Below are 21,026 nucleotides of genomic sequence, written 5' to 3'. Positions count from 1 at the left end.
AATGTACACTGGAGACTCTGAGCCAGCTGAAACTTGCTCAGTGTGAAATACATTCCACTTTGCTCCAAGAATTGCAAGCAGCAAAGAGTTTGCAGAACATCCGCTTGTCATTCTGTCCACGGGATGCGGTTTCCGACATGCGGATCGTCTTGTCATTCACGTCGGAACGGACTTGGCGAACTACTGCAGGGAAGGCACGAAACCACAAGGTCTGCGTTTCAATTTTATCAGTTCATTGGCATCTCAGAGAAGTGGTTTTGCGATTCAGTTCAGAGGAAACCGATGAAGAACAGGAGAAGACCACTCAGACCTCCAAAAGCACGTTACTTGAACGGTTTGAAAGGCAAGGTGCTAAACAGAGTACCGTCGCAAAGGCAAGTCGCTCATGGAGGCATTCAACAATAGCAGAGGATGGTTTCGATCCATCAACCTCTGGGTTTTGGGCCCAGCACGCTCCCGCTGCGCCACTCTGCTCGCACGCACAGCGTGACGCTCCACAGGTCCCTTCAGCCTTTCGGCTGGCGCGTGGCATGCACGTTCGAGACTGATGTCAAAGATCTTCACTGCTGTCGTCTTATATGGTGTTGCGCAGACGTATGGAGGCTGTGTAAATATAAACTTTTTCGAACTTCCCACATTCTCTTGTGATTTCACTCTAAATAGACGCCATGCGGCCCACCTTCGATCTGCTGGGTCGACACAATAAGTAAACGTGGGTCTCTATTCGAATCATTCTCTTGCCTTCTCCATGTATTTCTGCACATTGTTACTTTAAACACGATCACCGAATTCCCGTTTGCGTCTAATGAATCTGCGTCTTTGTCAGTGTCAGTTAGGGATTTACTGACCCCAACCACTCCCTGTACGAAAGCATTCTTCCGAATGTCACTTTTGGTTCTTTTCCTCATGCCTTTAAAACTCTGCCGAATCGTTGCCGATCGTTTACGTCGAAATTTTTTAGGAAGCAGATGAGAAGGCGAGCTGCACAACAGTGCGCCGTTCTACGGGAAAGCTGCTAACGACGACATTGAGTGAATAGGGAAGATGGTTTCCCTTCTGGGTTTTGCTCCCATCACGCACCAGCAGACATATCGCCGACAAGCAAATACTAACTCTGTCTAAATTGCGACATTCTGTTTTTACGAACCGTGATTTCACTCAGAAGCACAATTTACCTGCTCCCTCCTGAATATCCTTCCAGGCTCGAACATACCTTCCAGGTGAAGCAGCACTTTACCTGCACATTTTCCGCAACCTCGTCTACTGCATTCACTCGTCTTCGTGACTTTAAATCTCTGCCGAATCACTATAGATCCTTTCAGGCATGGGAGCATTTTCACAGCATTATTTCCTGTTTCTAGGCCCCTACTGACTTGGACAACTCTGGTTCTCCGAGGAGAGCTGGCCCAATTTTTCAACCTACCTTGATTGCTGACATTTTTACCTTATTCGTCAAATACCGCACCACTGACGTCAACCTGTTCAACGCGATCTCCAACCATTTCACTTCCCTGTTTTCTGCCTCTTTCATCCTCCTGGCAGCCCAACCTCGCTTCACGAAGGTGCTTTTTGAGAAAATTAATGGGGCATTTTTGCACAAATCAAGTTAAGAGACGCAGGCTCGTCTGGGATTTGAATCCCGGACCGCGCACAAGTCTGCACTGTTAAAGACTCTATGTGAGAATCATGCCCCCAGACCAACAAGCCAAACAGCGGCTCTTTCTGCATCCACCACACTCCTCTTGAGCCAGCTGAGACTTGCTTAGTGTGAAATACATTTGACATTGCTCTCAGAATTGCAAGTGACAGAGTTTCCAGAACAGCTGCTTCTCATTCTGTCTCCCTGCTGCTGTTTGTCCCGTCCCCAGGAACCGGGCTCCCTCCACTGTTTCGAAACTTTTCTCTGACACCTGAGTGGCCAGTGACAAGCATTGCCCTCCTCAACATAGGATACAGAGAAGAGGAAACCCCTCAGAGGTTGTCACCTCAACTGTGCACATTGGGCCAGTATATCATTGTGAAATATTTATGTCGAAGCTTTTTTTGGGAAGCGGATGTGAAGGCAAGGTGCAGAACAGAGCGCCGTTATACGGGAAAGCTGCTAAAGACGACCTTGAATGAATAGGAGAGAATGGTCTCTCTTTTGGGTAACGGTCCCAACACGCACCTGTTCTGCCATTCTCTTGCATTGCTGGGCAGTTTTTCCACAGGAGTATTCAGCTTTTCATCTGACGTGTGGCAGGCACGTTTGAGAATGAGGTCAGAAGATCTTCACTGCTGTCGTATCATATGCTGTTGTGCAGACATATCGTCGATGTGCAAATATAAACTCTGTCTAAATTCCCACATTCTGTTTTTCGAACTGTGATTTCGCTCAGAATCACTAATTTTCAAAACTCACAATATTCAAACTTTAACAAAGTGCTCATAGAAATGATTAGTGAACACCTGGAAGAAATTCTTCCAAACTTACCTGGGGAATTTCGCTTTGAGGGGTCTTGAACTTGAAGTGGAAGGAAGGGACGTTTGCCTCGAGGCTGCTAATGTGGAGATGTGTTCTCCATGTAAACTGGTCGTAGTTGACCATCCCAGTGCTTCCCGATGCAGGGCTGTCTGACCCCCAGGGAGGTTTACTTGTAGCAACTCGAGTGAATCCAGAGAGGGAGCAGATTCTGCAAAGGTGCTCAAATACTTTCTATCTCTATTTTAGGTATTTTCCTTGTGTATTCCCTCAGTTTGGCACGTATGCAGTTTGCACCCTGGAAAATGACTGCTTTTTTCCTCATGTTCGCAATTAAAAGTGTAGTTTCTCATGGAACTGAGCCGCATTGAAAGGATTGTCATATTGATATATATATGTACACGTATTTAGTTTAAGATTAGATTAGATTTGAATTAAGTTTTCCTCTAAACACACCTGAGCCTATCTGGCTGCATGAGGGATTTCAGGTTTCTGTGTGCTGGGTATTATGTGATTAGCAGGCATCTGGCAAACTACAGGAACTGCCACCTATGTTATGTTCGTTTAAGTGTACTGCCAATGATCACTTATTTTGTGATTTTTTTTCCAGGAAGACGTGCCGAAAGAAATCTGAAAACAAATGATACATCAAGTTCTGACAGAGCCGCTTGATTCATTGGGACTTGAATATCAGCAACCATTCCAATCAAGAAGACATGGTTGCTTTTGTTTGCTTGAGAGATTTTGGACACTGGTGTGGCAGGAAGAATACCGAGACACCGAGTGAGGGAGATTCAATGCGCTGACTGTGAAAAGTGCTTCACACCATTTACTCAGCTTGGGGGAATCAAAGTCTCATCCCTGACGGTGGGGATAGTCTATGTCCCCGTTCTGATTGTAATTTCAAACCCAGACCAACACAAGGAAAGCTCCCCCAATGGAGAAATTTTGGAAATGTGGGGACTGAGGGAAAGGATTCCCTTCCCCATCCGTGTTGGAAACCCACAGACGTATTCACAGCGGGAAGAGGCCATTCATCTGCTCGGTGTGCAGGAAGGGCTTCAGTCGGATCAGCCATCTGGAGACGCACCAGTGGGTCCACAAGTGAGAGAAGCCATTCACGTGCCCCATGTGCGGGAGGGGGTTCACTCAGTCAGCTGCACTGCTGACCCACTAGTGGGTCCACACCGGAGAGAGGCCGTTGACCTGCTGTCAGTGCCGGAAGGACTTCACCTGCTCCTCCCACCTGTGGAGGCACCAGCGCGTTCACGTGCCATTGCAGGGGGATGGAAGGAGCGATGGCCGAGCGCCACGAACAACCCAGCTCTGGGGACTCCCAGGTTCGAATCCCGTCGCGGCAGATGGCAGAATTGGGATTCGGTCAGTAATCTGGACTTCAGAATCTAAGGATGAAACCGTTTTTAGAGGGCAAAAACCCATCTGATTCATTCACGTCCTTTTCAGTGATGGAAACTGCCGTTGCGCGAAAGGATTCACTCAGTCGTCCCAGCTGCATGCTTTACCCGGCTGTACGAAGGATCCAGTTACAAAGGGACAACTCAACGAACCAATAATAAAGAAAGTGTGGTGGGGGGAGTGGGGGGTGAATGTGCGCACTTTGAGCTTGAGGTGTTTTTTTTAAGAAAAGCTACTTTTTGTACGCCTTGTGATGTGGAGATCTGAAGCTGTAACAAAGTTGGGTCGCAGTAAAGGTTACCTGAACTTACTGCCAGGCTTAAACTATTTCAGAATCCTGAAGAGGAGTTGTTGGACTCGAAATTTTAACTCTGCTTTCTCTCCACAGATGCTTCCAGTCCTGCTGAGTTTTTCCCGTGTTCTCAGTTTTTGTTTCAGATTTCCAGCATCCACAGTTCTTTGTCTTATTTATCAAATTCAATTCTAGCCCTTCACAAGTGTCTGGAACTTCATCTCCCTGATCTACAAACTGTTCACTTACCCTAGAAATGACCGCTACCTCCTTATCAAAGTAGACCCCTTTGTTGCAAAATGATTGTTCAATTCTGTGACCAAAATTATTGCATTCGTAATTACTTACACCAGGGACTCTCAATATCTCAGGCGAGAGCACAGCTAGATTATTTCAGACAGTACATTTATGTGATTTGATGCAATTCCCTATTCCTTACTTTGCCAGCGTGTTGCTGGGAATGGAGGGTTCGAATTAAGAAGAAGCTGGGACATTTTTCCAACAGAGCCGAGCAAATTGACAGATACCTTTATCGAGATTTTTAAAATCAGGAGGGGTATAGATAAGGTGTCATTTCCAGGAGGCTCAGAATATTTTGTTGCTCCAGAAGGTGTAAAAGGGGGTCAAAGCTTCAACAGAAATCGAGCAGAGCTGAGAACAGACAACATTTAACGCTGTGGGAACAGGGAGATCAGAGGACAGAGAAATCAGGACCTGAAATCCGAGCTGACACCAGACTACCATGTTATCAGTGCTTTGATTAGCAGTGCCCACCCTCTACCTTTACTGAGCCTCTCACTCGACTTGAATGCCACATCTCCCCATGATATTCTGGATCCAATCCTTGTCATTCTGAAGCCATATCTCTGTAAGGAGTCTCAGATCATAATTATTCTCTTCAATGTGTGCAGTCAATTAATTCGCTTTTTTTACAATGCAGCTTTTAGTTTTATTTTTTGTGATGGTGAGAATCCAGTTTTGATTGCTAGTACATTTATTCTCCTTGTCCCTTTCTCTCATTCTCTGGTGTTTGGTTTCCACATCACTACATTGCTCACTGCTCTTGATTTCGATTGGCTATGCTAAATTGCCTAGTGTCCAGGGATGTGCAGGTTAGGTGGGTTGACCATGGGAAACGCAGGGTTATCGTTTCAAAGTAATAGAAGGAGTAGGCCATTTGGCCCATCGACCCTGCTCCGCCATTCATTACAATCATGGCGGATCGATCAATAGTCTCAGCTCCTCCTAATTGCATTATCCCAACTTCCCTTAATTCCCTTACCACGCAAAAAAAACCCATCCAAAAGTGTCTTAATGAAGCTGCCTCGACTGCTTCTTTGAGCACAGAATTCCATTAATTTACCATTAACCGCATAGGTCCTGCCCTGAGTTGCCTCATCAAAATGCAACAGCTCATATTTGTCTAAATTAAACTCCATCCACTACTCCTTGGCCCATCGGCTCATCTGATCAATTATAATTTATATTAAACTTTCTTTCCTAACTTACTCCCTAAAAGCTGAAAATCTCCATCCCACACTCTCACCCTCCATTCTCACTTTGTTGAGTCTCATCACGGATGTCCTCATCCTGAAGGGTTTGATTCATGCTGATTAACAGGCCCACATTCAAGGGAGATCTAACTGAAACGTACAGAACATTGAACGGCCTGGACAGAGTGGACATTGGGAAGATGTTTTCATTGGGAGGAGAGACTAATACCCATGGGCATAGCCTTAGCATAAAGGGAGAATGGAGATTAGGAGAAACTTCTTTAGCCAGAGAGTGGTGAATCTATGGAATTCATTGTCACAGAAAACTGTGGAGGCCAGGTCACTGCGTATGTTGAACATTGTGGTAGAGATGTACAGCATAGAAACAGACTGTTTGGTCCAACTTGTCCATGCTGACCAACTATCACAACCCAATCTAGTCCCACCTGACAGCACACGGCCCCATATCCCTCCAAACCCTTCCTATTCATACACCTACCCAAATGCCTTTTAAATGTTGCAATCGTACTAGCCTTCAACACTTCCTCTGGCAGATCATTCAATAAACGTACCATTCTCTGCGTCAAAAAGTTGCCCCTTAGATCTCTTTTGTATCTTTCCCCTCTAACGCGAAACCCATGCCCTCTCCTTCTGGACACCCCCACCCCAGGAAACGACTTTGTTTATTAATCCTATCCATGCCCCTCATGATTTTATACACGTACAGTTAGGACGTTCAAAAGACATTTGGATAAGTACATGAATACGAAAGGTTGGAAGGGTTATGGGCCAAACACTGGTAGGTGGGACGAGTTTAGTTTGAGAACATACTCAGCATGGACTCGTTGGATGAAGGGTCTGTTCAGTACTGTCTGACTCTGTGACTGATCTGTACTGGTCTTAAAACCATTTTCTTACCTTCCCCTATAAGCATCCACTTCTTTGGTGTTCAAAACTCAGATGAACTTCGCCTTGAATATGTTCAATGACCCCACCTCTGAACTCAATTCCTCTTCGTAATATACCACTTGCCTTGCTCATTGCCTGCTGCATCTGCCCGACAGCTGGCATTGACTGGTGTGGAGGGACTCTGAGACCCCTTAGTACATCCATACATCATTCCTGATGAAGGACTTGTGCCCGAAACGTTCCCTGTCCTGCTCCTCAGATGCTGCCTGACCTGTTGTGCTTTTCCAGTGCCACATTTTTCGACTTTCACCTCTCGTCCTCACTTTCTCCACATTCCAATATATAATCATTTTAACAATGCACTGCTTTTTTTTTTAAACAGCAAAGGCTATAACTTCACATTGCGGAACTGCACTTGCCATGTGTTTGCCAGACCTGGACCAACTTCGGGAAGAGGCAAAAGACTGAGTTCTGAACAAAAACCGTAGCACACTCAAAACGTCGGCTCTGTTTCCCTTTCCACGGATGCTGCTCGACCCGTTGGCTTTCTGCAGTATTCGCTGTGTTTGTTCGACACAAATGCTGCTTTCCATTAAAGAAGTTCAATCCCTGTCCTCTGGGAACTGAACCTAGTCAGTGGCAATAGGTTCTTCTGATCATTAACCTGCCCATTCACACCACGTCTTCTCCCATCATTGCCAACAGCCCCTGGAAATCTCCAGTTAACCTTCTTTGCTCCAAAGAGAACATTCCCAAACTTGGGATTGGAAATTGCTCATCCCTGGACATGATGCAAATGTTACAATGGGGAAGAGGTTTTGTCAAAATATCGTCAGTTAGCAGGTGGAAAAATGTTCAGGAAGTAAAACACAAATCCCAGTCTCCAGCTTTGTGAATCTTTCGAAACTCTTTGGGAAGTGGAATTAGAGGAGAATGAAGGATGAACTGACGGACTGAGCAGAGACAGTCCAGTCACCATCCCCTTGTTTAAGAGGCTGATTGACTCTGATATTCTCGGGACCTGAACTGACCCGAGACATTGAAAGAATTCTCTGCACATCAGGAATTCAAACCCCTTCTCGGCTCGGCGCCAATGAGAAAATTCAGGAAGAGGCAAAACACTGAAAGGCTCGGAGGGCGATGGCCCCGGTGGTGGAGAGCTCGTTCCTCGTGACATGGATGTACCTGCAGATGGTGGGATCAGGCTGTCCCCATGTCTCCATAATGAATGTCCAAGGCTTTATTATGGAAAGTAAAACTGATAGAAGACAATGGTAATTTTGGGCGGGGCGGGTTGAATTATGAATTGATTAGTAGGTTCCTCAAAGACACTGTGCAAGCTGCTCTTGCACCTGTCTCTGTGGCGCAATTGGTCAGCGCGTTCGGCTGTTAACCGAAAGGTTAGTGGTTCGATACCACCCAGGGACGGCGTGTTCCTAGTTTTCGCTCCTACTGCTTTCTTGGCTGCGAAAGTGCACGTTTTTAATGGTGTCAGGAAAATGTTTCCCAAACGGAAATCTATTCCACTGAGGCAGCACAAAGGGGTTTCTGAATTGATTGAATTTCTAACATAAATGACTGCGGATGCTGAGAATTCGAGACAGAAAGCGAAACTGCTGGAGAAACTCAGCAGGTTTGGCTGGACCTGGATGAGGAAAAAAACGAGTTCTGAAATGTTGTCTCTGATTCTCTTTCCACAGATGCTGCCTGACCTGCGGAGTTGCTCCTGCAATTTCTGTTTTTGTTTTTAACTGAACGTCCATTTCATCTACCGGGATGAAACACGCAGGCTCGCCATTTGCAGATATTTAACCCTTTCGAAACCTGAGAAGTGATTGAATTCAAACAAACTCTGCAAGGATTCACTTTTTGTCAGCTCCACAGGCAGACAGACCTGGGAAATTAAGCTGTCAGTGTGGTTCTGTATTGATGAGCCGAGTGGTGAATGCGATGGACATGAAATCCATTGCGGTTTCCCCGCGCAGGTGTGAACCCTGCCGACTACAGTTGAGAAACGACGTCAAAAAGAAAGGGAGATTGCTCCACGGTTTTTTTAAAGATGCAAATCAGTGGAGGGGTTAAAGTATTTCAATCACATTGGGACTGGTCGGGAATCTGTAGCCCACTACCTGTCAGGGTGGAACAAGCAGATACCCACAGAGCTGCTATTGAGGCGATGAGCCAAGAGTTTGGAAATGAGATCGAACAGTGAGGGGCGTGAAGTCGTAATCGAAGTTAAGCAGGCACCTGAGGACAAAGGTGTTTTATTTGCCAGTGAAAGATACTGCTTCACAAAGTTGGGATTATGGAAGGGAAGCAGTGACGGTGATTATCTTTGGCTGTTCCTCTTGTGAATGTTCCCATTGCTGCGCATGTGTTAACGTCAGAACTCTGCAGCATGGCGGTGTCAGGTCCGCACAGTGCCAGGGGCGCAATGGATGACGCATCTGACTCCACCTACCTGTTTGAAATGCAGCTCACAGCTTCTTCACACACCCCAATTAATCTTTCTCATTGTCCTGAAGCCGGCATACGGTTTGAATTCCCGAACTGCGGGAATGAGACTCTTTTCACTGTGTCGCGTCAGTAAGTGTCCCTGAGAACATCAGAGTCAAGTCACAGCGCTGTCAGAGGAGAGGAAGCTGAAATAGTCCCACACGCTGCTCATGGGCACATTTCACTTTCCCCAACTCACCGCCCCAACCACTGCGGCTCTTGGGAGTGGAAAGGGAACAAACACCAAAACCCAGTCTCAGCTTTGTAAATCTTCAGGAAATAAGAAAACTGTACATCCCTTCGGGTCTTCCATCCTGGGCTGACAGCGTTGATTTTAAATGGCTGTCCAGTCAGTGCCGATTCGTTTTGGCTAAAAAAAATCTTCCTTTTCTCATCCCAGCATTTCTTGCTACAGAGAACTGTGTGGCAGAGTTCATGTATATATTTCCTTGTATGGTATTTTGTAAATTACATTCGTTTGCTGGTTGTTTGTATCGGGTTTTTCAGGTTCATTAGCCGCTATTTAAGTGTGTTGGGAGGTTTGTGGGCGACCATGATGCTGAGAGGGTTGAGTTGTCTGGACATCATTTCCCAGATGTCTTTAATGTAAAGTAATGTGGCTAAGGTTTCTGCAGACGTTGTGTCTGCTTGTGTCAGTTTGTTGATGTGAAATCGGCACACTGGGTTTATTGGGTAGGCAAAAGTGAGGACTGCAGATGCTGGAAACCAGAGTTTAGATCAGAGTGGTGCTGGAAAAGCACAGCAGGTCAGACAGCTTCCGAGGAGCAGGAAAATCGATGTTTCGTTCAAAAGCCCTTCATCAGGAATAGAGGCAGGACCTCTCCAGGGTGGAGAGATAAATTAGGGGTGGGGTGTGCTGGGCCAAACGTAGCAAAAAGTACAATAGGTGAATGGGGGTGGGGATGGAGGTGACATATCAGAGAGCAGGGTGGTGCGGATAGGTGGGGAGGGAGATTGGCAGGTTGGACAGGTCCTGAGGACAGCGCTGAGCTGGAAGGTTGGAACTGAGGTAAGGTGGGGGGAGGGGAAATGAGGAAACTGGTGCAGACCACATTGATGTCCTGGGGATGAATGTATCCGAGGCAGAAGTTGGGGCGTTCTTACCCCAGACATCGGGTGGGGAGGGAGGGACGATGGAGGAGGCCCAGGTCCTGCATGTCCCTGGCAGAGTGGGAGGGGAGGTTGAAATGTTGGGCCACAGGGCGCTGGGGTTGATTGTTGCGGGTGTCCTGGAGATGTTCCCTCAAACGCTGTGACTTGACTCTGCGATGGGGCTCCAGTCTCCCTAATGTCGAGGAGACCGCATCGGGAGCAATGGATACACGAAATGACATTGGTGTTCGCCTTCTTCCTTCCGTGACCCCGGTTCGACTTCCGGGCAGGAAAGCAATTTTCAGGAGAGCTGTCAAACTTCTCCCATATATCCCTGGTGGTCTAGTAGTTAGGATTCGGCGCTTTCACCGCTGCGGCCCGGGTTCGATTCCCGGTCAGGGAATCATTTTTCAGTGTGTTGCATGGCTATCCATTCTCCTAAAAAGCGCTGGACAGTTACTTGTTTGTCTTCGTCGTGATTGGGTGCTACAGTGTGTCGTGTTTCGTTGAAATAGTGCCCTCGTTCAGATTTGTTTGTATGCGTAGGGATGATTACTTCTGTAGCGAAATACTTGGTTCACGTGTGGTGTTTTCCTGTAGAGGCTGTTTTGATTTTACCATTGACTGTTCGCTCTACTGTGACATCTAGAAATGGCACTTTGTTGTTGTTCTCCTCTTTTGTGAATTTTATGCCAGTAAGGAGATTGTTGATGGTGTTGTACGTTTCCTCTAATTTGTTTCATTTTTTGATGACAGAAGTGTTTCATCGGTATTTCGTTGATTTATTTGTAGGGCTTGTTACTGAATATAAAGTGGGTGGTAACCACGAGGTTGACAGTGCTATCTTTGCTGATGAAGTTGGTGCTGTGTTTTTGTCTTTAGTTCTTCGAGTAGTGTCTTCAGTTTTCTTTGGTCACGTTGATGTTAATGGATGTGAACAGGGCTGTTATGTCAAAGGACAACATTATTCCATCCTCTTCTATCTTCGTGTCTTTGGTGTTCATGAATTCTTGGATGGAGTAAATGGAGTGGCATGAATCTTCGACTTGGTGTTTTAGTCCTCAGTGGAGGCCTTTGACTAGTCTGTATATTGGTGTTCCAAGTAGTGAGACTATGGCCTGAGGGGGGCTCCTTGTTTGAAAAAGAGGAGAACAACAATAAACTGCCATTCTTAGATGTCACAGGAGAGCGAACAGTCAACGGGGAACTTCAAACTGGCATCTACAGAAAAACAACATACACAAACCAAATACTTAACCACAGAAGCAATCATCCCAACACCCACAAAAGAAGCTGCATCAGGAGATTATTTCAACGAGCCACTACATACTGCAGCACAGAGAAACTACGAAGAGCTCAAGAGAAATAAGTATATGGTGCATTGAGGGAGAACGTGTCCCCAATAAATCCATTCCGCCGATTTCTCATTGATGCTTTCAAGCTGACTCTCAAAAATTCGGTTTGAACCTCCATTCTTTCCTCTTTGTTTTTTGTGGGTTTTGAAAGCTTTCCCAATCCTTTGACTGAGTATTGGAGTTGGGAAGTTATGTTGTGGCTGTACAGGACATTGGTTAGACCACTTTTAGAATATTGCGTGCAATTCTGGTCTCCCTCCTATCACAAGGATATTGTGAAATTTGAGAGGGTTCTGAAGCACCAATAGGTCCACAGAGGGGAAGCGGCCCTTCTGCTGCCCTGAGTATGGGAAGGCCTTCAATGATTCTGCTGCCCTGCTGACGCACCAGTTGGCCCACACCGGGGAAGGCTGTTCTCCGGCCCCAAGTGCAAGATGGCCTTCAGCAGGTCTTCCCACCTGCTGAGACACCAGTGGGTCCATACTGAGAGGCCGTTCTTCTGCCCCAACTGCAGGAGGGGCATTGCTCTTTCCTCCGACCTACTGGCCCATTGGTGTGTCCACATGGTGGAGAGGTCGTTCAGTTGCCGTATGTGCAGAAAGGCCTTCAGCAATTCCTCTGCCCTGCTGAGGCACCTGTCCATCCACACCGGGGAGAAACCGTTCACCTGCGCCGAATGTGGGAAGGTCTTTACCTGCCCCTCCACACTGCTGAATCACCAGCTGGACCACACGGGGGTTTTGGGGGGGGGGGAACAGTGGAGGAGGGGGGAGGCCATTCTGCTGCCCTAAGTGCGGGAAGGCCTTCAGCAATTCCTCCACCCTACTGAAGCACCAATGTGCCCACACCAGGGAGATGCCCTCCAGCTGGCCCGAGTGTGGGAAGAGGTTCATGTTTTCGTACAACTTGCGGAAGCACCAGCGGAGGCACCAGTGCTCCCAGCAATCAGATCCCACCGGTGATGCTGCCTTCGGTCACCTCCCAGGACTGAACCTCCTGCCAGTTCTGACAGTGGGTGCAGTGGGAGAGTAGGTGGGCTGTTTTTCTTTTCTGCTGGACTGCTATTGCCTCCCCCACACCCCACAATCACAACTCCATGGGGGCTCAGGGTTAGCACTGCTGCCTCATGGCACCAGGAACCCAGGAATAATTCCACCCTTGGGGTCTGTGTGCAAGTTATGGAGGGTAGGAAAATGGATCTGAGTGGGTTAGTCTTCGGAAGATCAGTGCAGATGTGTTCGGCTGAAAGACTTGTTTCCACATTGTGGGAGTTCTATGATTCTATGAGGTTTGCCTTCAGTGGATATGGCTGCTCATTGAGCCCGGGACTGCACATTGCCAATGAAATGATCTAGAGAAACCGAAGACCGCAAGACCATCGGAGAAGAGGTTAGGCCATTCGGCCTACTCTGCCATTCGTTAGTAAGAAAAGTATTGGATGAGATGAGCTACACTGCGGAAACAGGCCATTCGTCCCAACAAGTCCACACCGACCCCCCCCCCCCCCACCGAAGATTAACCCATCCTGACCCATTTCCCTCTGACTAATGTACCTAACTCTATGGGCAATTAAGCATGGCCCATCCACATGACCTGCACATCTTTGGTTTATGGAAGAAAACAGGATCACAGAGTGAAAACCTACGCAGACACTGGGAGAAAGTGCAAATTCCTCACAGATAGTCACCCAAGGCTGGAATCAAACCTGGGCCCCTGGTGCTATGAGGCTGCAGTGGTTACCACTGAGCCACTACATATTGCAACCCGAAGTTGGCAAGTAGGAGCTTGGGAGAATACAGCAAGCTAGGCAGCACCAGATGTGGAGTAGTCAGCATTTTGGGTATTAACCCTTCTTCAGGACTGAAACGTTGACTTCTCCATGAGAAACGATTCACAGGAATGTTGCTGGGGGTTGGAGGGTTTGAGCTACAGGGAGAGGCTGAATATCGTGGGGCAGTTTTCACTGGAGCATCGGAGGCAGAGAGGTGACCTAATAGCGGTTATACAATCATGAGGGGCATGGACAGTGTAATAGACAAAGTCCTTTCCTTGGGGTGGGGGAGTCCAGAACTAGAGGGCATAAGTTTCGGGTAAGAGGCGAAACATATTAAAGGGACAACTTCTTCATTCAGAGGGTGGTATATATATGAAATGAGCTGCCAGAGTATATGGGTCAGGTGCTGTCAAATGGGAGTGGATTAATTTAGGATATCAGGTCAGCATGGACAAGTTGGAACAAAGGGTCTGTTTCCTTGCAGTACGTGTCTCTGACTACTGGTCCTGATGTAAGTTTAAAATAGAGTCCAAGTAACTTTGAATAGTTCAATCTTGTTGAGCTCACCTCCTGAAAAGTTTCAGATGAATCCCTCTGAGAGATACTGTTTAAACATGCTGAGTTGGACAAAGTATCCCATCAAGTTCAACACAAACCCAGAGTTGAAGAAGTCAGAAGTCAGAACACCAAGGGGACCAAAACTGATCACAATATTCCAGGTGCAGCTTCATCAACGTCCTGTATAACTGCAACATAACTTGCCAACATCTGTACTCAATTCCCTAACTGATGAAGGCCAGTGTGCTGAAACCTTTCTTCACTGCCTTGTGTACCGATGTTATCAGAGATATAGGACCTACTTTAAACTGATCCACGATCCAGCTGCTGGGAGCACAGAAGTAGAGTAGTGCTGCGTGAGTGTGCTGGGTCGATAACCCAGAGGTCGATGGGTAAAAACCATGTGATGCTATTGCTCAATGTCTCTGTAAGCTGCTTTCATATACAAAGGTTCTGTGCATCTGGTTCCCAAAGCTTCTTCATTGGAGGCGTGGCCACTGGAGCCCAGGCGTTCAACAACCCCCCGGAGCTGGAGGAAGTTCCAAGCTCCAAGAAGCGGGGGGGTAAGGCTGGAAGCAGGATTTGCTCAAGGCTTGTATTTTTAACTCATTTTAATGGTACCTACTGTATGGGGCTATGGTTTACATTAAAACGGAGGATCATATCAGAGTGTTTATATTTAGCAGTGGTAGTTGGTAAAATGCACTCTCTGGAGGAGCACTTTCTATGATGCTGCATTTCTTGCCTTCTGCCCTTACCCCATTTCTTATCTCCCATCTTGATTTTATATTTTTTTGGTCAAATTTAATTTCATATTAATCAGACTTGCGATTCACTGTGTGCTATTAATTTGTTTGTTTGAATATTGTAAGTCAAAATTAATGGTGTCATGTCATTTCTGATGTCAGAGTTTGACATTGAATGTGCAGATGTGAATATCAGTAAGTTGTGAAAATAAATCAAGAACTTGTGGTTTTTAACAAAAAGAGCAGTTCACTGATATTCATGGCATCGTCTCATTTGGGTGTGATGATTCAAATCTGACCAACAAACCGTTTCATGCAGTCATCCAATTGAATAAAAAAATTCTTTAATTTAATTAAAGAAAATAACTCTGGCAAGCTAAGATTTATGCAATCTATTTATAAGATTATGTCCATTGCTCGCAATATGGTCCCATCCACATTGCGGAAACTGCACGCCAACTAGCGGAACATTTCAGGGAACAACTCTGGGACTCTAAATCTAACCGACACACCGCCCTGTGGCAGAACACTTTAACTCCCCCTTCCATTCCACCAAGGACATGCAAGTCCTGGGCCTCCTCCACTGCCAAACTCTTGCTACCTGACACTTGTAGGAAAACACCTCAACTTCTGCTTTAGGACCCTCCAACCACATGGTATCAATGCAGATTTCATCCGTTTCCTTATTTCCTCTCCCCCACCTTGTCCCAGATCCAACCTTCCAATTTGACACCAACCTCTTGACCTGTCATACCTGTCCACCTTGCTTCTCACCTATTTGCTCCACCCTCATCTCTGACCTATCACCATCAATCCCTACCTCCATCTACCTATTGCACTCCCAGCTGCCTTTCCTCCAGCCCCACTTCCTTCCCATTTATCTCTCAGCCCCCTTGGGCCACCCTTTATTCCTGATGAAGAGCTTATGCTCTAAACCAAGACTGTGATGAAGCAACATCCTCAACAAATAGGAAATAGCTCCCAAGTCAGATTTCATTCCCTCTTCTGTTTCCCAGTTCTTTCAGAAATAAGGAATGTCTTTTTCTTCCACTCGAAAGTGGTCTTCCACTTTGCGCTGTCTGAAGTGATATCCCTCACTACTCCTTCAGCCACCTTTTAAGAATCCTTTCAACCTGTTTTTCTGACAATTGTGGAGGTGACCAAAAGCAAACATTTCACTTCTCCTCAATGTCCCATTTCTCCTCCTATGAGCCATTTTGTCATGTTGTCTCTGTTACAAAGAGCCAAGTGCACTTGGTTTCTGAATTGAAATTTGGCCATTGAAGTGAACAGGATTAATATTTATCGATAGCTAGCTGTGTTTGCACTAACTGTAATTATCCACCAATACGACGTCTTTTGTTCCACCAAAACTGGAAACAATGATCTGTGCTTATATTGCAGTCGGATATAGAAAATTATCCCAGCGATCTTCACGTTATTATAGTTTACTGAGGCCATAACATCATTACGTGGCAGTTTGATGTGACTAAAACCTGGATGGGAATCTCTAGATTATGTTGTTAAAATATCGGTATAATGTTATTCACACTGCGCTGTCACCAACTAAACGAAGCGGCTGTGTGTTTAAATACCGTAATGAACAGTTTGTGTTCGACTTCTCACATTGCGGGGAGCTGAGCATTTACCCAAACAATGGGCACACCACCTCCCTGACACAGTGTTCACAACTCAAACTGACAGCAAAGATTCACGTGTGATCAAAAGTTTCCGCAAAGAAAATTTGACACGACCGATATACGGAAAGAACGTACTCATTTCTTGATTTGAAATGTAAGAAGTCGAGTGTAGTGAGCCAGACATGATTTGAACAAGGAACCTTCTGATCGGGAGTCAGACGCGCTACCGTTGCGCCACAAGCTCACGGACAGCTGATGACCTCTATTCATGCTTAAGGGAAGTGATCGCACTACAATAATTTTACATTCAAGTCTGTTCTGTTTCTCCCCCTTCTCTTCCAAGGGTTGGGATTGTCTTTCGATTTGTAGAAGTTGAGATGCTCTGGATGCTGTGATCCAGGGCAAACACAGGCTGGAGGACCTTCGGCGTAGAAATAGTGACGAGCATGTACGGTTATGTCAAGCTACAGGAGAACAAAATTGTGGCTCTACTCTTTTTTTTTCCCGACTGGCATTTGACCACTTAAAATCTGTCAATAACAGCAGCATCTCCAGAGCATACTGCACATGCTCCTCGGTGTCAGCAAGGTCTGTGCGGGTTAGCCGGTGTCAGCAAAAACTGCATGCTCGGCGCGGTCCCCGGAAACGACTCACGATCTTCATGGACCAATGGAGAGCATTGTCGGACTGGAAGGAAACTTATCCTCCTGCCAATCAGAGCCCCCTTACTGTCTGAATGTGGAAGGTGGACCATGTCATTCTGAAGCTGCTGCTGTTCCTCTCTCTGTAAATGAAGATTGAGCTTCACCCCAAACTGTAACTTCCTTCCTTTGTCCAACATCTGTGAGTATGGCACTCTTTTCTCACCCTCTTTTTCCATTTATTTTTCATTCGGGGCTTCAGTTGTTGACTTGCAGCAACTGAAACGGAAGAGAGTGAATCCGGGGGGCGGGGCAGACTCTGGAAATGTTGGAGAAATTACTAATGCAGATGCTGAAGATCAGAGTCGAGAGTGTGGTGTTGGAAAAGCACAACAGGTCAGGCATCATCAAAGGAGGGTATGAAGGAACAGAGACTTTCAGCTTCTGTGGAATGAGAGAAAGAGTTCATTATAAATTAGCATTGATCAGATAGGCCAATGGGAGATGGAGTTTAATTTAGAGAAATACATTTTGGTCAAGCAATCCAGGCAGGACTGACTGGGGAGTGTTGCAGAATAAAGAGACCTTGGAGTGCAGGTTCATACTTCATTGAAAATGGAGCCTCAGGTAGACAGAATAGTGAAGGCAGTGTTTGGTATGCTTTCCATTATTGGTCGCAGCACAGAGTATGGGAGTTGGGAGTTTGGTAGTTGGCTGTGCAGGACATTGGTGAAGCCACATTTGAAATGCTGCATCCACTTCTTGTCTCCTTTCTATCGGAAAGATGTTGTGAAACTTTGAAAAGGATCAGAAAAGATTTACAAGGCTGTTGCCAGAGTTGGAGGGTTTCAATAGACATTAGACGCAGGAGTAGGCCATTTAGCCCTTCGAGCCTGCACCGCCATTCAATATGATCATGGCTGATCATTCCTAATCAGTATCCTCTTCCTGCCTTATCTCCATAACCCTTGATTCCACTATCTCTGAGAGCTCTCTCCAACTCTTCCTTAAATGAATCCAGAGACTGGGCCTCCACTGCCCTCTGGGGCAGAGCATTCCACACAGCCACCACTCTCTGGGTGAAGACGTTTCTCCTCATCTCTGTCCTAAATGGTCTACCCCGTATTTTTAAGCTGTGTCCTCTGGTTCGGCACTCACCCATCAACGGAAACATGTTTCCTGCTGCCAGTGTCCAATCCTTTCATAATCTTATATGTCTCAATCAGATCCCCTCTCAGGCTTCTAAGCTCAAGGGTAAACAAGACCAGTCGCTCCAGTCGTTCAGTGTGAGGTAATCCCGCCATTCCAGGAATTGACCTCGTGAACCTACGCTGCACTCCCTCAATAGCCAGAATGTCTTTCCTCAAATTTGGAGACCAGAACTGCACACAGTACTCCAGGTGTGGTCTCACCATGACCCTGTACAGCTGCAGAAGCACCTCTTTGCTTCTATACTCAATCCCTCTTATTATGAAGGCCAGCATACTATTAGCCTTCTTCACTACCTGCTGTACCTGCATGCTTGCCTTCATTGACTGGTGTACAACAACACCCAGATCTCTCTGTACTGCCCCTTTCAGCTCCAAGGAGAGGCTGAGTAAGCCAGGGATATTTTTTCTCTGGAGGGTCAGAGGTTGAGGGGTGACCTGAGAGAAGTTTATAAAATTATGAAGGTCATGGATGGGATAAATAGACAAGGTTGTTTCCCTGGAGAGTCAATTGGGGGGGGGGGGGGGGGGTGCGGGGGAAGAGACTGGAGACTAGAGACATAGGTTTTCAGTGAGAGGGGAAACATATAAGAGTTCTGAGGGGCAACTTTCCCACGCAGAGTGTGGTGCATTTAAGGAGTAAGCTGCCAGAGGAAGTGGTGGACACTCATACAATCGCAACATTTAAAAGGCATCTGGATGGGTTTATGAATAGGAAGGGTTTGGAGGGATATGGGTCAGGTGCTGGCAAGTGGGACTAGATTGGATTAGGATATCTGCTCCGCATGGACAGGTTCGAGTGAAGGGTCTTTTTCTAAGTTATACATCTATGACTCTATTTGATTACAGATGCTGCTCCTCTCTCTGAATGAAGATTGAGCGTCACTCCAGACTGTAACTTTCTTCCTCTGTCCAACATCTGAGTACAATACTCTCTTTTATCAACCACGTTTTCAATTTTTTTTCATTCTGGGGTTCAATTGTTGACTTGCAGCAACTGAATGGAAAGGGAGTGAATCCAGGGAGGGGACAGACTGTGTCTCGATTGACAATGTAGACAGTCAGAAGGCTGGAAGAACACAGCAAGCCAGGCAGCATCAGGAGGTGGAGAAGTCTACGTTTCAAGTGTTTCTTCAGGAAGGGGGATGGGTGTAGGACAAGATGCAGATAAAGGGGTGCCGGTAGCAAGGTGTTGAAGTGGGAATTGGTGAAGACAGAGGGTACAACCTGATGGTCGATGGGAGGAAGGAATCTGGTTGGTGGCAGGGAAGAGTGAATGGGAGGGGCAGAGGCCGTGAAGGGAGTTGGGGGATGGAGAACTCCATGTGGAAGATGAGGTGTTGTGGATTGGATCGTTGTGGCAATGAAGGAGGCCAAAGCTGGTCATGTCAGAAAGGGAGAGGGAAGAGGAATTAAAATGGGTGGTGACTGGGATATCTGGTCAGCCTCTACAGACCCTCTTGCCCTTCCTTGTTTTCGCAAAATGCAACCCCTGGCTTTTATCCACACCTCTCTTATGCACATACTCTCTGACATACACACATCCCCAATACTCCCCCTCGCACAGGGTGATACTCCACAACACTCACTTCACCAAGCAAGCACGCATGCAAAAACATACTCATGCACAAACTCACATGGAGACACCTGTGCTGCCCTGCATAGTTTGCAGAAATCTCTCTTCTCTTCAGAGAATCCCCAGAGTGTGGAAGCAGGTTACTCGACCCAACGAGTCCACCCGACCCTCCAGAAAGTAACTTCCCTACCCCCATTTCTCTACATTCATCCCTGACTAATGCACCTTACCTGGACATCCCTGGGCACTATGGGTAATTTGAGCTTGGCCAATCCACCCTAACCTGGACAAAGTTAAAAATCACATAACACCAAGCTATTTGGAAGCACTGGCTTTCGGCACGAAACTCTTTCATCAAGTGGTTGTGAAGAATAAGATCATAAGGGTCAGAATTTATGGAAAAACATTTCAGTGGCAGGACACTGCAATGATATATTGAACAAACCTGGATTGTTAAGTCTTTCATGTTTTCGAATGGGTTGCAGGCATCATTAATTTGTAAATTTCCAACTTCCTGTAAGGCACTTCTCAACATAACTTAAGGTTTTGTAACAAAAGATGACATCTCAGCTCAGACAATGCATTAAATGTGAGGTCAGAGTCCAAACCTTGAATCAAACTGATTCTATTTCCAAAGTCAAATTTACAAAATATTATATGTATTGACTGCCAGCAGATTGTGCATTTTTAAGCAAAATAGGATGTATCTGCAAATAAAAATTCACCCCCATGGACTTCTGTGTGTATGCGCGCATGAGAGAAAGAAAGTCTGCTTCCGTGCAGTACATGTCTATCTCTATTTGATAAGATGCTTCATTTCTGGTGAAAATATTGTCAATCATAGCTGGGTACTAACAGTTAGATGTAAGGGAGAGAGGATCCTCAAGTTGGGCACAATCAGAATCCTGGGAGAGCCCTATTTCTGGTTTGCTTCCTAATGAACAGACATTAAGCACTAGCACCTATTTATTTCTCATGTTGTTGTTGTTTCATTTTTTCTTGTTTGATTCCCTGCTATGACTATACTTTTGTGTCTGGTTGGTTGAGAGACTGGGAGATTGTGCATTGGACTTTGATTGACTTACTGAATAATTTATTGTTCCAGAAGGTGTAAAAAAAGAGGGGGTGGGGGTAAAAGCTTCAGCAGAAATCCAGTAGAGCTGAGAACAGATTGACATCTTATTCTGTGGGAACAGTGAAATCAGAGGACAGAGAAATGAGGACCTAAAATCAGAGTGAACACCAGACTACCCTGTGGTCAGTGCTTTGATTAGCCATGGCAACCCTCTACCTTTACCGAGCTTCCCATTTGACTACCCCCTCGATATTCAGGATCCAATCCTTGTCA

The 21,026-nt window shown here is 46.2% G+C and overlaps 1 protein-coding gene and 3 non-coding genes across 4 annotated transcripts in view; 2 read left to right on the top strand and 2 right to left on the bottom strand.

Moving 5' to 3' along the window:
* The window catches only part of LOC140460597 (uncharacterized), a 621,333-nt gene that overhangs the window by 368,642 nt on the left and 231,665 nt on the right, over window positions 1–21,026 (bottom strand). The gene's annotated exons all lie outside the window — the stretch shown is intronic.
* trnal-caa (transfer RNA leucine (anticodon CAA)) lies at window positions 403–474 on the bottom strand. The gene has a single exon. It is a non-coding gene; the product is annotated as a tRNA-Leu (tRNA).
* trnan-guu (transfer RNA asparagine (anticodon GUU)) lies at window positions 7,926–7,999 on the top strand. Its single transcript has one exon. It is a non-coding gene; the product is annotated as a tRNA-Asn (tRNA).
* Window positions 10,512–10,583, top strand: trnae-uuc (transfer RNA glutamic acid (anticodon UUC)). Its single transcript has one exon. It is a non-coding gene; the product is annotated as a tRNA-Glu (tRNA).

Source organism: Chiloscyllium punctatum, chromosome 36 (assembly GCF_047496795.1).
Source record: "Chiloscyllium punctatum isolate Juve2018m chromosome 36, sChiPun1.3, whole genome shotgun sequence".
NCBI lineage: Eukaryota > Metazoa > Chordata > Chondrichthyes > Orectolobiformes > Hemiscylliidae > Chiloscyllium > Chiloscyllium punctatum.
Note: the sequence above shows the minus strand (reverse complement) of the source record. Positions and strands in the feature narration are given on the sequence as shown.